Source organism: Gekko japonicus, unplaced genomic scaffold, assembly GCF_001447785.1.
Source record: "Gekko japonicus isolate JY-2015 unplaced genomic scaffold, Gekko_japonicus_V1.1 scaffold181, whole genome shotgun sequence".
In the NCBI taxonomy this organism is placed as follows: Eukaryota; Metazoa; Chordata; class Lepidosauria; order Squamata; family Gekkonidae; genus Gekko; species Gekko japonicus.
This window is the reverse complement of record NW_015171507.1, coordinates 644,385-649,890: the sequence shown is the minus strand read 5'-3', so window position 1 is coordinate 649,890 and position 5,506 is coordinate 644,385.

The following is a 5,506-nucleotide window of genomic DNA, read 5'->3' as shown; positions in this document are numbered from 1 at the left end:
GAAGGAAATGTGCCCTGGTTGACTGTAATGTGAGAATTACTCAATGCTCAAAGAACAATCAAGTGTTCACTATACATGGATATACACACATACATTGCAGTTTGTGAGCAGGGTTACAGTGTCTTCTGGTTTGGTTCTGTCGAGGCTGTCCGCTGCCTCTCTGCAGGATTCACTATCCTGTCTGTTCTTGCCTCTTTCCGGTTCGTCTCCACTGAGGGATGTGTAATTCCTCCATCTACGGTAGACTCACTCCTGATGCAGAGAGGCTGCAAAGCTGCCTGCCCTCAGAGGAGTCTGTCTGTTGCATCCCTGGCATGACTCACTACTTGAGGTGTGCCTCCCTCCAGTCAGGAGATACCTTCACATTGGTGCTTAATTCAAACACTTCTGATTTTCCCTAACCTGATGGCTCCATGCTTATATACCTGAGATTTAATATAGAAATAAAGTGACATTAATTATATGTTTTGACTACAAAATATCATTTTCTAAAACCAGATACATTTTTTAGGGCAGCTGGGTGCTACAACGCCGATATAACTAGAGGCCTTTTTCCAGTCCTTTTATCTTCTTTAAGATAAATCTTATTTTTTCCCCTCCCTGAAGGATTTCATTTAATTACTCGCAATGGAAATAACAGTGACAGATGGTCACAGAGATCAAAGTTAATCAGCATTCAGTACACAACCTTTCAAATTTCGATTTCATCTGGTTTTAGTAAACCCCCAAACCATCCTGATATTTAAGTTCCACCACAAAACGTGCAAGACTGTTCTTGCTCATGGGAGAACGTGCAACACATTCTCATAAAACGTCTCTTTTTATTTAGGGGCACGTAGGGCAGACTTTTAAATAATCCCTTGCCGGCTCGCTTGTGGTGCCCAGGAATCGGGCTCTGGGTGACCAGCGACTTATATAAAAGTCAATTCTTCTTTTCTTTCAGGTCACAAATGCCTAAGGTTGCACTGCTAATCAAGGTCCCCTTACTTGGGAGAGACGTTCCCTCGAAGCTGTGGAGTCTTGTGAGCAAGAATTCTACTTTGTGAGCTACTGGCCTTAAAGTTGCGAGCGAGCAATTTGGCTACTGCACAAATTAGTTTCCTCTAGAGCCATCCTTCCTGAACTAAGGCAAAAATGTGTGAGCCGGAGGCTAAAAAACTGTGAGCTAGCTCACATTAACTCAACTTAGAGGGAACACTGCTTGGGAGTAAGTTCCATAGAGCCCAGAGAGGTTAGAGGCCCCCACTCTCTTGGCTTTCTGCAAACTATGCAAAACTGAATGACCAAAGAGGGCTTTTCTATGCATGCAATAAGGTTGCATTGTACAAAATGATTTGCAAAGTTACCTAGATGACTTATTAGGGGCTGTGATCTATTCTAGCACAGACCGCTTGCTGTAAGTAGGATCCTACTTATGCAATTTTGCATAATTTAATACGTCATGTTAATACTTAGGGTTTACTTCACTTCTGTTCTTAAATTTCTGGATGGTTCTACAACCCTAATCCGATTGTGTTGTTTATGGAATGTCCCATCCTGTTTGACTGTATTGACTCACTCTTGAATCCAGGTGAGTGTTGGTTTGGTGGTGGTGGGGCAACAGTGGGAGGACTTCTGGAGTTATGATTTCCTTTCCTTTCCCCTCCCCACAACAGACACCCTGTGAGGTAGGCGGGGCTGAGAGAGCTCTTTCGAGGACTGTTCCTGAGATAACAGCTCCGAAATAACTTGTAACTGACCCAGGGTCACACCAGCAGCTGCAAGTGGAGGAGTGGGGAATCAAACCCGGTTCTCCCAGATTAGAGTCCACGCTCCTAACCACTACAAACTGAGAGGTGCTAGCAGGCATCTTGGCTCCCACAGGCACCAAGTTGGAGACCCCTGCCCTACGGGATTGCCATGCATTGGCTGTGGCACTTTCCACCACCAATCAGAAGAGACTGAAAGAACATCAACTCTCACATCTCCCTTTTTTATGTAAAAAGGAATGAAACGGCCCCTTCCTGCGGAACTATTCCAGGCATCACCACCGAAGAGTCCAGCAGACAATGCAGATCATAGTATCTCTTATAATGTTACAATAGCTACAGATGACAGCATTTCCCGAAGCAAGGCTGTTCCAGCTCGGCACCGAGATGATGATGTCAGCGCTGACTTGGTTCTGACAACAAATGTGGTCATCTTTCCACGACCTCTGCTGGTCGTTCAAAGTTGTCCCCTGTTCCCTCAGATTAAGTCATGCCGCTGATGTATGTTGTTGGCCGATCCGGATTTATTATTTTTTTTAAGGTATTGCCAACAAATATTGGCCTGTTCTTCGGTTGTTTTGACAGCCGTCAAAATACCTGCTTCCTGGCCCATGCACTTTCTCAAGTTGTTTTCCCCCCCCCCCTTTCATTTTAATTGACTTCAGCTTGGAATTCTCACCAAATCGCTCCAGGTGTGTCTTGCAAAACAGCAACAGGAATACAAGAGGCAAAGGACAGTCGGAGCGCGCTGTTGTTACGCATTCACGACTTTTCGCACACCTGCCTTCCCTTGGAAGGCCGGCTCTCCCCACTCCCTGCTGCTACGGGTTGCCAAATTGTGATTTCAAAACTGCTCCCCCACCCTCCACCCCGGCACTGCTTCTTGTGAAATTCATCCATCTGTAATCTCCAGACTGAGATGTGGCGGCCTTCTTCCCACTCCAGATCGGGTTGCCAAACCTGCGTATGGGAATTCCTGGACTTTTAGGGGTGGGGCCCGGGGAGAGGGACCTCGGCGGAATATAATGCCACACGGTCTACCCTGCAAGACAACTGTGTTCTCTCTATGATTCCTGCTTGTGCCATGGAAGTTCTTCGCCTCACCCACCTCACAGGGTTGTTGTGAGAATAAAGTGGAGGAGAGGAGACTGACGTAAACCGCTTTGGGTCCTCACAACGGAGGAAGGTGGGGTATAAATGAATGAACTAAATAAATAAAAATGCACCCAGCAGCATGTAAGCCACCTTGAGTCTCAGCAAGAAAGGTAGACTATGATTAAAGTAGATTCAGGTGGGTCGCCGTGTTGGTCTGAAGCAGCAGAACAAAGAAGAAGAAGAGATTGGCTTTATACCCCTCCCTTCACTACCCAAAGGTTTACAAACTCCTTTCCCTTCCCCTCCCCACAACAGACACCCTGTGAGGTAGGTGGGGCTGAGAGAGCTCTGACAGAAACTGCTCTTTTTTAAGGACAGCTCTTATCGGAACTATGGCTTGCCCAAGGTCATCCAGCCAGGTGCAAGTGGAGGAGTGGGGAATCAAACCCGGTTCTCCCAGATTAGAGTCCGCGCACTCAACCACTACGCCAAACTGGCACAGATTAGAGTCCATGCTCCTGACCACTACATCAAACTGTCTTTCCCACTAACCACTACACCAAACTGTACCCCCCACACACTGATCTTAGTGGACAGGTGGCCACAGTTTTTAAAAGACAATAGTATATACAGTTCCCCAGGGGTCATTTCGTAGAAAAAGAGGTGCAGGAGCTCATTAGCATAACTCATTAGCATAACTTATTTGCATGTGCCACACCCCCTGACATCACCAGAAGTGTGTCAGAAGGCAACACCCACCGCTCAGGCTCCACTGGACTGTTTTTGGTGTTGATGTTTGTGGGGGGGGGGGAACGTGCAGATCTGTCCTCGCAGAGGAGGGAGAGCTTGTACCTGAAGGTGGGCCGGGTGGGGGAGCCTCTGCAACATACCTGGCTGCTTCTTGCTCCTCGTGGCCCGACTGAGGGCTGCTGGGAGCAGGGGGTGGGGCTTGTTGCATGTGCCCGCCCCCCTGAGCTCCTTACTGCCAGAGCTCCGCTCCTGTGCGCTCCCGCAGGAAATGACCCCTGCAGTTCCCCCACCACCACTTTTCAGTTGCCATCAATGAGGACCTCAGAGGGAGAGGAGCCCCCCCCCCCCAGCCTGGATCCAAGAATCACTTGTCTGGGATTTCAATTGTCATTAAAGCAGGATAAAAATACTAAAATAATAATAAACAAGCCAGGCTGGCCAACAGATTTCACATGAAGAAAAACCAACCCTCGCCCAGCCACCCAGGGCCAGTTTTTCAGGCATTTCAACGAAACGAATCCAGCGAGAATGACACACAAACAGCTCCGAGGACATAAATCTATGCCTCCGTTAGGCCATAACTCTGCCAGAAAGAGGCAGAATTAGTCTAACCATTAACAAGTGGCCTTGAAGATAATGAGGTGCTGAACGATATCTTGTAGGGCCCCAAGGAGATGGGGACAGTCTGCGTTTCCTGTTTCCCGTGCTCTACGGAACTGGGCGCTGATGGATGTTTGTTCTTGTGACCCACAAAGAAAACATTGTTGTTTAATGAGCCATACAGCAGAAGGCTTGTGAAGCCATTAAAACCCCACTGGTGGCTCGGTCTTGCTCTGGAGCAAAACACACAGAAGTCATGGGATTGAGGCGCTTCCACCCGTCTTCCCAAACGGGCCTTGACTGCACATTCCAGTAGCGCAAGCCGAACTTCAAAGGAAATGAAAACTTTGTTGGTTTTCATGGGGTCGGATTCCTCATCTGGACAATGGGAGGGATACATTCAGTGGAGCAACCAGGGTACCCCAGGAGGTCCAGCCCTGGCGGCATAGGGTTGCCAGCCCCCAGGTGGGGCCCGGAGATCTCCCTGAATTACAGGAGATGTCCAGACAGTGTTCCCTCTAAGCTGAGCTGGTGTGAGCTAGTTCATAGTTTTTTTAGCCTCCGGCTCACAGATTTTTGTCTTAGCTCGGGAAGGAGGGTTCCAGAGCAAACTAATTTATGCAGTAGTCAAATGGCTCACTCCCAACTTTAATGCCAGTAGGCTCACAAAGTAGAATTTTTGTTCACGAGACTCCACAGCTTAGAGGGAGCACTGTGCCCAGACTGCAGAGATCAGTTCCCATAGAGAAAATGGCTGCTCTGGAGAGCGGATTCTATGGCACTACGCCCCGCTGAGGCCCCTCTTGTTCCCAGTTTCCTTCCCAAAGCTTCAGGAATTTCCTCAACTGGAGTTGGCAACCCTGGGCCTCCCTCTGAAATCTCTAGGAGTTTCCTCAACTCAGAGCTGGCAACCCTACCTTGACCCAACCTGGACAGTAAGGGCAGGCAGCTCTTCCATTCTTTTTAAAATATTTGTTCGTTTTTTGGCCAACGGCTTTGGGTATGCGTGTTGATTTTGCAGTGGAGTCGTTTGTCGTGTAATGCCACGTTGCGTAAAAGATGAATAAGTGGGTTCTGGATCAAACTGAGCCTGAATTCTCCCTAGAAACTAAAACGACTAAACTGAGGCTATGGTATTTTGGTCACGTCATGAGAAGAAGACTCACCGGAAAGGACAATAATGCTAGGAAAAATAGAAGGCAGTAGGCAAAGAGGAAGACTCAACATGAAATGGATTGACTCAATAAAGGAGGAGGAGGAGGAGGAGGAGAAGGAAGAAGAAGAAGAAGAAGAAGAAGAAGAAGAAGAAGAAG